The sequence below is a fragment of the Muntiacus reevesi genome, chromosome X (genome assembly GCF_963930625.1).
Source record: "Muntiacus reevesi chromosome X, mMunRee1.1, whole genome shotgun sequence".
Taxonomy (NCBI): Eukaryota; Metazoa; Chordata; class Mammalia; order Artiodactyla; family Cervidae; genus Muntiacus; species Muntiacus reevesi.
The window spans coordinates 19,165,581-19,178,052 of record NC_089271.1 but is presented as its reverse complement, the minus strand read 5'-3'; the positions used below and the strand labels follow the sequence as shown (position 1 = coordinate 19,178,052).

Sequence of the window (12,472 nt, the reverse complement as noted above, 5' to 3'; positions counted from 1 at the left end):
AAAGCTAATTTGTCAAATGACCGTTTCCTCAAATGGCCAATTTGTCAAATTTACCAAATTTATAAGTTTATTAAAAAATACAATTTGTATTCAAAGACTAAGAATACACATTAGAGTGTACTTATATATCTATATATCCTTTATTAATATATTTACATTTGAGAATTTAAAAAATTACTCCATATTATTCACAATTTTTTCATTATAAATATGTTGATAAAGAGGATAGATTCATAGAAGTCTATGCTATTCTCTAACCCTTAGCTTTTGACCAAGTGAACATTCCTAAAAATGCTACTAAGCATATATTGATGAATATATTAACTGATAAATTCCAGACTATTCCTTAAAACTTTCTTTCACAACTTGATAAATTTGGAAAATTTGGTGAAGTGGTCATGCCACTGATTATGTGAACCTTAATGTGCATTATTTAAGAATCTGTTAAAAAGCAGATTCTGAGTTTGTAGGTTTGGCTGGGGCCTGAGAGTCTGCATTTCTAACAAACACCCAAGTGATGCCTGCATTGCTTGCTTTAGACCACATTATGAGTATCATTGATTTATAGGGTATTAGCTTTCAGTGCGGAGAAGGCAATGGCAACCCACTCAAGTACTCTTGCCTGGAAAATCCCATGGATGGAGGAGCCTGGTGGGCTGCAGTCCATGGGGTCACCAAGAGTCGGACATGACTGAGCGAGTTCACGTTCACTTTTCACTTTCATGCATTGGAGAAGGAAATGACAACACACTCCAGTGTTCTTGCCTGGAGAATCCCAGGGACAGGGGAGCCTGGTGGGCTGCCGTCTATGGGGTCGCACTGAGTTGGACATGACTGAAGTGACTTAGCAGCAGCAGCAGCTTTCAGTGAGTCGATAAAGGGTGAACTGGAATAGAATTGCGTACATCACACCTATTTCACTGTCTCAACTGCACTGACCTTTGTTTAAGACTTCCTATATAAAGAATATTTTGTTTAGCTATTAACATGACTAATTTTTCAACTGACATAGATTTGGGTAATGAGAGAAATACGCAAATGACACCACCCTTATGGCAGAAAGTGAAGAACTAAAGAGCTTCTTGATGAAAGTGAAAGAGGAGAGTGAAAATGTTGGCTTAAAATTCAACATTCAGAAAACTAAGATCGTGGCATCCAGTCCCATCACTTCATGACAAATAGATGGAGAAACAATGGAAACAGTGACAGACTTTATTTTGGGGGACTCCAAAATCACTGCAGATGGTGACTGCAGCCATGAAAAAAAAAAGACACTTGCTCCTTGGAAGAAAAGCTATGACCAACCTAGACAGCATATTAAAAAGTAGAGACATTACTTTGCCAACAAAGGTCCATCTAGTCAAAGCTATGGTCTTTCCAGTAGTCATGATGGATGTGAGAGTCAGACTATAAAAAAGCTGAGCGCTGAAGAATTGATGCTTTTGTTTTTTTTTTTTTTTTTTTTTTTTTTTTTTTTAATATTATTTTATTAGTTGGAGGCCAATCACTTTACAACATTTCAGTGGGTTTTGTCATACATTGACATGAATCAGCCATATACAAGCAATAAATGCTGGAGAGGGTGTGGAGAAAAGGGAACCCTCTTACACTGTTGGTGGGAATGCAAACTAGTACAGCCACTATGGAAAACAGTGTGGAGATTTCTTAAAAAACTGGAAATAGAACTGCCATATGACCCAGCGATACCACTTCTGGGCATACACACTGAGGAATCCAGATCTGAAAGAGACACGTGCACCCCAATGTTCATCGCAGCACTGTTTATAATAGCCAGGACATGGAAGCAACCTAGATGCCCATCAGCAGATGAATGGATAAGGAAGCTGTGGTACATATACACCATGGAATATTACTCAGCCGTTAAAAAGAATTCATTTGAATCAGTTCTAATGAGATGGATGAAACTGGAGCCCATTATACAGAGTGAAGTAAGTCAGAAAGATAAAGAACATTACAGTATACTAACACATATATACGGAATTTAGATAGATGGTGGCGATAACCCTATATGCAAAACAGAAAAAGAGACACAGAAATACAGAACAGACTTTTGAACTCTGGGGGAGAACGTGAGGGTGGGATGTTTTGAAAGAACAGCATGTATATTATCTATGGTGAAACGGACCACCAGCCCAGGTGGGATACATGAGTCAGGTGCTCGGGCCTGGTGCACTGGGAGGACCCTGAGGAGTCGGGTGGGGAGGGAGGTGGGAGGGGGGATCGGGATGGGGAATACATGTAACTATATGGCTGATTCATGTCAATGTATGAATTGATGCTTTTGAACTGTGGTGTTGGAGAAGACTCTTGAGAGTCCCTTGGACTGCAAGGAGATACAACCAGTCCATCCTAAAGGAAATCAGTCCTGAATATTCATTGGAAGGACTGATGGTGAAGCTGAAACTTCAGTACTTTGGCCACATGATGCGACAAACTGACTCCTTGGGAAAGACCCTGATGCTGGGAAAGATTGAAGGCAGGAGGAGAAGGGGACAACAGAGGATGAGATGGTTGGATGGCATCACCAACTCAATGGACATGAGTTTGAGCAAGCTCTGGGAGTTGGTGATGGACTGGGAAGCCTGGTATGCTGCAATCCATGGGGTCACAAAGAGTCAGACACAACTGAGCGACTGAACTGAACTGAATGAGAGAAAAGCAAAAAATTGCTTTATTATTGTGTCAGTAATCTAAACAATTTGAGGAAAGCCATGATACCATCTGCTATCCTGTTTAATTTCTCCTAAACTCTCAGCATGAAATATGTCCATAAAATTTTTAGCAGTTAGAAACATGCAATCTTAGAGTTATTGCATAATAATAGAGTTTTAGCAACTCACTGACAATTTGAAGTACCTGTTTTTATTGCATTTAATTAAATATGTCCATGTCAGATATTTTGAAAACTAAGATAGAAATACGTTATACATCATAGTTCTCTGACCTAAATTATCTTGGTAAAATGGTAAAATTATCATGGAAAAACTATCAAACATTACTGTTAGTCAAAAGAAAATGTATATTATCATCTACAGCTGTGAAGAATATTTTATTATGCTGACAGAATTGCATTTTGAGAAAACTATCATATAATTATTTTAAATATGTGGTAAAATATGATTGGCAATAGAGCTGAGTTGTAGGTTTTGTTTAGAGCAGTAGGTCTCAACTTTGGCTTTATCTTAGAATCACCTGGTGAGCTTTCAAAAAGTCTCAATACTCAGGTCAGTCCCCAGATTGTCTAAATTTGAATCACTGTATAGAATTTTTAAACTCCCCAGGTGATCCCCATGTACATTCAGGGTAATGATGCTTTTCTTATTCTCTGTTTTACATAATTGTTTCTTTTTCTTTCTGAGCATGCCATTATCACTCTTCCAATTCTTCCTGTTCGTCTAGTTATTTACATGTACGACCATCTGTTAAAATGGCATAATTCTTGCTTATAAATTGGACTAAGGCAAAAATTCCAGACAAAGACATATAAATACATGGGTAGTCTTTATAAACCCATTGTTTATTATATGACAGAACTGAGATCCTTTAGGAAATAATTATTATTTGAACCTTATGTCTTTGGCCTGAATTCATATATAATCACAGAACAGCAAGCAAGCAGAAAAACAAAGCAATTGCAATTTGAAAGACAATGAAAGCAGTTCAATTCATTAACTGTATCTTTATGGCATGTAGATCCATGTTCAAAGTGCTGGGCTTGGACACGTAGAGATACTATTTAGTCCTATATATTTTTTAAGGTTCTACTTAGTTTCTGAAAATGTCATACCATGGTACTAAGAACTGAAAAAAATGTGTGAGAAACTGATGTGTTGGTGTGTGGGCTTTTAATGTGTGGGCTTTTAATATGTACACTGCTATGTGTACATATATTGTTGTCTTCTTTCTTCTTCTGGTTAAGAAATGGAGCCGACTGATGTAACTGGAGGGTAAGCTCCTGAAAACCCAAGTGGAAATTGTTAATTTTTCATTCTCCTCTCATCCAGTGCTTACGATGACCTAACACAAGTAATAAATTTGGCTAATGTAGAGGAACATAATTTGAGTAGATACCTATATAGATAAATCAGGTAGAGTGCTTTATTTCCAAATCTATTGTCTTAATTCACAGAATCAGAAAACTTTAACATTTAGTAAGAAAGAAATAGGATCACTTCAGAGTCAGAGAAAATAGATCAGATATAATGTTCAATAACAGATTAATGCTCAATCACTCAGTCGTGTCCAGCTCTTTGTGACCCCATGGATGGTAGCCCATCAGGCTCCTCTGTCCATCAGATTTTTCAGGCAAGAATACTGGAGTGGGTTGCCATTTCCTACTCCAAACAGATTAATAGAAGGAATAAAATAAGAATCCAGAAAGTCTGACTCTGTTAAACACTCATACTTTTATAGAATGAGTTATCTATTGGTCTGTGTGCATGCATGCACATTTTCAGTTATATTCAACTCTTTGCAATGCTCTGGACTATAGCCCGCAAGGCTCCTCTGTCCATGGAATTCTCCAGGCAAGAATACTGGAGTGGGTTGCCATTTCCTTCTCCAAGGAATCTTCCTGATCCAGGGATCATGTCTCGTATGTCTCTTGCATTGACAGGTGGTTTCTTTACCACTAGCACCACCCAGGAAGCCCCTCTCTATTGGTTTAGTTCTTGTTTTTCTGAAAGATCTTTATAACACATGATTAGGGCTAAGAAGTGAGTAAGATAATAATGGAATAGAGAAGGGAAAACATGGAGAAAAGGAATGGGGTCCAAAAAGCATTTGTAAAAAACATTTTTAAGAGGAGAAAAATTATTGACATTTAATTTGTGAATAAACTAGACTCTTACCAGAGTTGCTTCACTGAATTTGATTTCACTAATTCACAATTATAAATTATCAAAAATTAAGGAGGTAGGGGGAAAAGAAACAGCAGGAAGACAGAGAGGGGGTTATCAAACCTGTCAAGTTCAGTGTTCCCTTTTTATAACATAATCCTGTAGGTCCTCTTTACTATCATCTCTAATTTTCTTGAAGAGGTCTCTAGTCTTTCCCAGTCTATTGTTTTCTTCTATTTCTTTTCATTGATTACTGAGGAAGACTTTCTTATCTCTCCTTGCTATTCTTTGGAACTCTGCATTCAAATGGGTGTATCTTTCCTTTTCTCCTTTGCCTTTTGCTTCTCTTCTTTTCTCAGCTATTTGTAAGGCCTCCTCAGACAACCATTTTGCCTTTTTACATTTCTTCTTCTTGGGGATGGTTTTGATCCTTGCCTCCTGTACAATGTCATAAACCTCCATCCATAGTTCCTTAGGCAATCTGTCTATCAGATCTAATCCCTTGAATCTGTTTGTGAGTTCTGAAGTAAGGGATTTGATTTAGGTCATACCTGAATGGTCTAGTGGTTTTCCCTACTTTCTTGAATTTAAGTCTGAATTTTGCAATAAGGAGCTCATGATCTGAGCCACATTAAGCTCCTGGTCTTGTTTTTGCTGACTGTATAAAGCGTCTCCATTTTGGCTTCAAAGAATATAATCTATCTGATTTTGGTACTGACCATCTGGTGATGTCCATGTATAGAGTCTTCTCTTGTGTTGTTGAAAGAGGGTGTTTGCTATGACCAGTGCATTCTCTTGGCAAAATATATTAGCCTTTGCCCTGCTTCGTTATGTACTCCAAGGTCAAATTTTTCTGTTACTCCAGTTAGCAATGGCATCCCACTCCAGCACTCTTGCCTGGAGAATCCCATGGATGGAGGGGACTGGTAGGCTGCAGCCCATGGGGTCGCTAGGAGTTGGACATGACTGAGTGACTTCACTTTCACTTTTCACTTTCATGCATTGGAGAAGGAAATGGCAACCCACTCCAGTGTTCTTGCCTGGAGAATCCTGTGTACAGAGGAGCCTGGTGGGCTGCTGTCCATAGGGTCGCACAGAGTAGGACACGACTGAAGCGACTTAGCATAGCCAGGTATTTCTTGACTTCCTACTTTTGCATTCCAGTCCCCTATAAGAGATACCAAAGGAACATTTCATGCAAAGATGGGCACAATAAAGGACAGACATGGTATGGACCTAACAGAAGCAGACAATATTAAAAAGCGGTGGCAACAATACGCAGAAGAACTGTACAAAAAAGATCTTCATGACCCAGATAATCTTCATGACCCAGATAATCACGATCACTCACCTAGAGTCAGACATCCTGGAATGCAAAGTTAAGTGGGCCTTAGGAAGCAACACTACGAACAAAGCTAGTGGAGGTAATGGAATTCCAGTTGACTATTTCAAATCCTAAAAGATGATGCTGTTAAAGTGCTGCACTCACTATGCCAGCAAATTAGGAAAACTCATTCATGGCCACAGAACTGGAAAAGGTCAGTTTTCATTCCAATCCCAAAGAAAGGCAATGCCAAAGAAGGTTCAAACAACCACACAATTGCACTCATCTCACACTCTAACAAACTAATGCTCAAAATTCTCTAAGCCAGGCTTCAACAGTACATGAACCTTGAACTTCCAGATGTTCAAGCTGGATTTAGAAAAGGCAGAGGAACCAGAGATCAAATTGCCATCATCCGTTGGATCATCGAAAAAGAAAGAGAGTTCCAGAAAAATGTCTACTTCTGCTTTATTGACTATGCCAAAGCCTTTGACTGTGTGGATCACAACAAACTGTGGAAAATTCTTAGAGATGGGAATACCACGTGCCCTGCCTCCTGAGAAATCTGTATGCAGGTCAGGAAACACCAGTTAGAACCGGACATGGAGCAACAGACTGGTTCCAAATCAGGAAAGTAGAACATCAAAGCTGTATATTGTCACCCTGCTTATTTAACTTATATGCAGAGTACATCATGAGAAATGCTGGGCTGGATGAAACACAAGTTGGAATCAAGATTGCTGGGAGAAATATCAATAATCTCAGATATGCAGTTGACACCACCATTATGGCAGAAATAGAACTAAAGAGTCTTTTGATGAAAGTGAAAGAGGAGAGTGAAAAAGTTGGTTTAAAACGCAACATTCAGAAAACTAATATCATGGCATCTGGTCCCATCACTTCATGGCAAATAGATGGGGAAACAATGGAAACAGTGAGAGACTTTTTTTTCGGGGTCTCCAAAATCTCTGCAGATGATAACTGCAGGCTTGAAATTAAAAGATGCTTGCTCCTTGGAAGAAAAATTATGACCCACCTAGACAGCATATTAAAAAGCAGAGACATTACTTTACTAACAAAAGTTCGTCTTGTCAAAGCTATGATTTTTCCAGTAGTCATGTATGAATGTGAGTGTTGACTGTAAAGAAAGCTGAGTGCCAAAGAATTGATGTTTTTGAGCTGTGGTGTTGGAGGAGACTCTTGAGAGTCCCTTGGACTGCAAGGAGATCCAACCAGTCCATCCTAAAGAAAATCAGTCCTGAATATTCACTGGAACAACTATTGCTAAAGCTGAATCTCCAATACTTTGGCCACCTGATGCAAAGAACTGACTCATTTGAAAAGACCATGATGCTGCGAAATATTGAAGGCAGGAGGAGAAGGGGATGAGAGAGGATGAGATGGTTGGATGGCATCACTGACTTAATGGACATGAGTTTGAGTCAACTCCTGGAGTTGGTGATGGACAAGGAGGCCTGGTGTGCTGCAGTCCATGGAGTTGCAAAGAGTTGGACATGACAGAGAGACTGAACCGAACTGTACTTTATTACCATGAGATGAAATTCATATATAATATAACCCATTTTGCAGATGACTTTTTATAAGAATTAGAAGTTTATTATTAGTTATTTCAACACCAACTCAGACAAAAGACTATAACTGAGTATCACAACTGTCATAATCAGTTATTACAGAGAAAGAATATGATTATTTTCATTTTTGTTTTTAGTGAAGTATAGTTGATCTACAATATATTAGTTTCTGGTATACAACATAGTGATTTAATATTTTTATAGATTATAGTCTATTTAAAGTTATTTAAAACTATCGACTATATTCCCATTGCTCTACAATATATCCTTGGATGATTTCCAAGCCTGTGTAATCCCTCTCTTCTTCTGTATCCACTCCTGAGGGTACAGGTCCCTACCTGATTGCTTCTCTTCCCTTCCCACCTCATTCTGTGTGGATCTTTCCCACAGCCTTGATTCTATAAGAGTCTTCCTGTGAGTCTTCAGTTTGTTTTCAGAGAGAATTGCTCCATATGTAAGTTTTTGTTGTTGTTGTGTTCATAGAGGGAGGTGAACCCTGTGTTCTCCTACTCTGTTATCTTAATCTTGTCCTCACACAAATAAGTTTTTAAAAAGCAGTAGACATACCAATTGTAATATAAAGAGAAATAAAAGGAAAGTAATTTATAACAAGTGGGTTTCAATGTGTTTTATAACATGTAACCTGTTTCAACTGTATTTTATTACATATAATACACCACACAAAAATATGTAGTTTATAATATGTTTCAGTATGTGTTTAGGCATCTATTATTCCATGTATTATTATAATCAGTATGAATACAACAGCTACAGCTGCAGACCAATCCAGGTATGTTGTACTGGTAACTCAAATACATACACAGCATTGCCTCAGGGATATGATTTTCTTGAAGCATAAATGAAGAAAACCTGGTAAAATTCCAAAGAAAACTCATGAAACAAAATATAGTCTTCCTTTGGTTTATGCAGTGGTTGCATTTCTGGAAAATTCAGCAAATTAATGCTTTGCAAAAAAACACTTTATGTGACAGGAGTTAGGTTCCAAGTGTAGATACTTATAAATGGGATTTTCATCTCTGTGACCATCTGGTAAGGCATTAGAAGCTCGTATAGAGTGTAGTCCAGTCATTTGTTTTATGTCTGTGTCCTGCTCATTGTAAGACATCTATCGTCCCAGACCCACCAAATGCCAGTGGGAAAATTAAAAATTCCCCCTCAATCTTCCAAGATGCTCATTATCGGCAGTTCTTAACCTGATGATAATTGAGGATCAGCCACGTACTTCAGCCAAAGATTTGTTTTACCTCTGACACTAGCATTCCCTGCCCTTGGGCAAATCATATCTCTTCGAATCTCAGTTAAGATAATAGGGCAAGGGGTGGAAATAAAACTAAGGGTGCAGAAAGGCTATTTTGTATTTTATTTTATTTTTTTTATTTTTTTTTTTTTTAATTATTATTTTATTAGTTGGAGGCCAATCACTTTACAACATTTCAGTGGGTTTTGTCATACATTGACATGAATCAGCCATATAGTTACATGTATTCCCCATCCCGATCCCCCCTCCCACCTCCCTCCCCACCCGACTCCTCAGGGTCCTCCCAGTGCACCAGGCCCGAGCACCTGACTCATGTATCCCACCTGGGCTGGTGGTCCGTTTCACCATAGATAATATACATGCTGTTCTTTCAAAACATCCCACCCTCACGTTCTCCCCCAGAGTTCAAAAGTCTGTTCTGTATTTCTGTGTCTCTTTTTCTGTTTTGCATATAGGGTTATCGCCACCATCTATCTAAATTCCGTATATATGTGTTAGTATACTGTAATGTTCTTTATCTTTCTGACTTACTTCACTCTGTATAATGGGCTCCAGTTTCATCCATCTCATTAGAACTGATTCAAATGAATTCTTTTTAACGGCTGAGTAATATTCCATGGTGTATATGTACCACAGCTTCCTTATCCATTCATCTGCTGATGGGCATCTAGGTTGCTTCCATGTCCTGGCTATTATAAACAGTGCTGCGATGAACATTGGGGTGCACGTGTCTCTTTCAGATCTGGATTCCTCAGTGTGTATGCCCAGAAGTGGTATTGCTGGGTCATATGGCAGTTCTATTTCCAGTTTTTTAAGAAATCTCCACACTGTTTTCCATAGTGGCTGTACTAGTTTGCATTCCCACCAACAGTGTAAGAGGGTTCCCTTTTCTCCACACCCTCTCCAGCATTTATTGCTTGTAGACTTTTGGATAGCAGCCATCCTGACTGGCGTGTAATGGTACCTCATTGTGGTTTTGATTTGCATTTCTCTGATGATGAGTGATGTTGAGCATCTTTTCATGTGTTTGTTGGCCATCTGTATGTCTTCTTTGGAGAAATGTCTGTTTAGTTCTTTGGCCCATTTTTTGATTGGGTCGTTTATTTTTCTGGAATTGAGCTTCAGGAGTTGCTTGTATATTTTTGAGATTAATCCTTTGTCTGTTTCCTCATTTGTTATTATTTTCTCCCAATCTGAGGGCTGTCTTTTCACCTTACTTATAGTTTCCTTTGTTGTGCAAAAGCTTTTAATTTTCATTAAGTCCCATTTGTTTATTTTTGCTTTTATTTCCAATATTCTGGGAGGTGGGTCATAGAAGATCTTGCTGTGATTTATGTCGGAGAGTGTTTTGCCTATGTTCTCCTCTAGGAGTTTTATAGTTTCTGGTCTTACATTTAGATCTTTAATCCATTTTGAGTTTATTTTTGTGTATGGTGTTAGGAAGTGTTCTAGTTTCATTCTTTTACAAGTGGTTAACCAGTTTTCCCAGCACCACTTGTTAAAGAGATTGTCTTTTTTCCATTGTATATCCTTGCCTCCTTTGTCAAAGATAAGCTGTCCATAGGTTCGTGGATTTATCTCTGGGCTTTCTATTCTGTTCCATTGATCTATATTTCTGTCTTTGTGCCAGTACAAAAATATGGAACGCTTCACGAATTTGCGTGTCATCCTTGCGCAGGGGCCATGCTAATCTTCTCTGTATCGTTCCAATTTTAGTATATGTGCTGCCGAAGCGAGCACTATTTTGTATTTTAAAGTGGAGACTCTTTCTCCAGTCGTATAGCAGTTTCAAGCTGTTAGCTGCAGGTGATTTGGGGGGATCTTGTAGAATAATCTTTTGGGGCTCAGACCTCACTGTTCTTAAGATAAAAGTTACCCTTGATATATTGTTCAGTAGTTCAGAATTTTCTTTGATGTTTTTGTTGACTCTTGCTTTATTAGACCACTCAGCGTTTTGAGAAAATCAAAACTAGGAAAACACACTACCTGATTCCCAAACTCTGCCTCAAACCTTAAGGATTCTTACTGGACCTCCAAATCAGAGCCTGTTTCCCACCTTATTCCTTGTAAGCACTGTTGATGTCAGCACAGGCCCTCTGAGTCTAGTCAAGTAGAAATAATGTAGACATCATTGGAGTTGAGAGCACATTTCCAAAACTCAGATTCTCACTCTCCAATAGGAAGGTGAAAAAGTAAAATGCCTTCAACATATCAAAGTAGTGCTAGCTGCACGTTCTTATTTCTCTTTGTACTAGTAAGCAGAATTGATAGATAGTATTATTTGTTTATAAGTCTTTCCCTCCCCGCCCTTGCCATGGATTCACCATGTATAGATTGTATTGGGTTGGCCAAAAATTTCGTTCAGGTTTTCTGTTAGATGTTACAGAAAAATCCAGACAAACTTTTGGGCCAATCCAATGCTCCCTCAATCCACTTATGTTTGACTTAGTCATATGATTTGTTTTAGTCAATTTAATGTAGGTAGAATTAAGAGTATGGCAGTTTTCAGTTACAGGCCTCAGAGAAACATGGAAAGTTTCTCTTAGCTGCCTTGCAAACCTATCCATTGCCATGAAAAGAATTTTTGAAAACCTGCTGGTTCTAGAGTGAAGAGATGTGTTAAATAGACATACAGTCATTCTTAGCCAGGAGCCAGGCCATGTAAACTCAGCCAAGTCCATTTGACCAACAGCTGACCTTACTGTAGAACTGCACTATAGAAATGCATATTTGTGGTTGTAAGCCACTGAGAACTGGAGAGGGGACAGGCAGGGGGAAGCCTTTGTTAAGAAGCATTAATGTAAATAGCCTGAGTAATACAGCAGTCTAGTTTCATAGTACTGTTGTTGTTCAGTTGCTAAGTGGTGTCCAACTCCTTGTGACCCCACAAACTGCAGCATGTCAGACTTCCCCGTCCTTCACTGTCTCCCAGAGTTGGCTCAGATTCGTGTTCATTGAGATGGTAATGCTATCTAAGCATCTCATCCTCTGCCTCCCCCTTCTCTTTTTGCCTTCAGTCTTTTCCAGCATCAGGGTTTTTTCCAATGAGTTGGCTATTCGCATCAGGTGGCCAAGCTATTAGAGCTTCACCTTCAGCAACAGTATCAGGTGGCCAAACTATTAGAGCTTCACCTTCAGCAACAGTCTTTCCAATGAATATTCAGTCCTTTTGGGTTGACTTGTTTGATCTCCTTGCTGTCCAACGGAATCTCAAGTGTCTTCTCCAGCACCACAATTTGAAAGCATCAGTTCTTTGGTGCTCAGCCTTCTTTATGGTCTAACTCTCACATCCATATATGACTACTGAAAAAACCATATTTTTGATTATATGGATTTTTGTTGGTAAAGTGATGTCTCTGCTTTTTAATATGCTGTTTAGGTTGGTCATAGCTTTCCTTCCAAGGAGGAAGTATCTTTT

General features: G+C 38.7%; 1 non-coding gene across 1 annotated transcript; it reads right to left on the bottom strand.

Annotated features, from left to right (window-relative positions):
- Nucleotides 1–10,687: 10,687 nt before the first annotated feature.
- On the bottom strand, nt 10,688–10,794 carry LOC136154823 (U6 spliceosomal RNA). Its single transcript, XR_010660533.1, has one exon. It is a non-coding gene; the product is annotated as a U6 spliceosomal RNA (small nuclear RNA).
- Nucleotides 10,795–12,472: the final 1,678 nt, after the last annotated feature.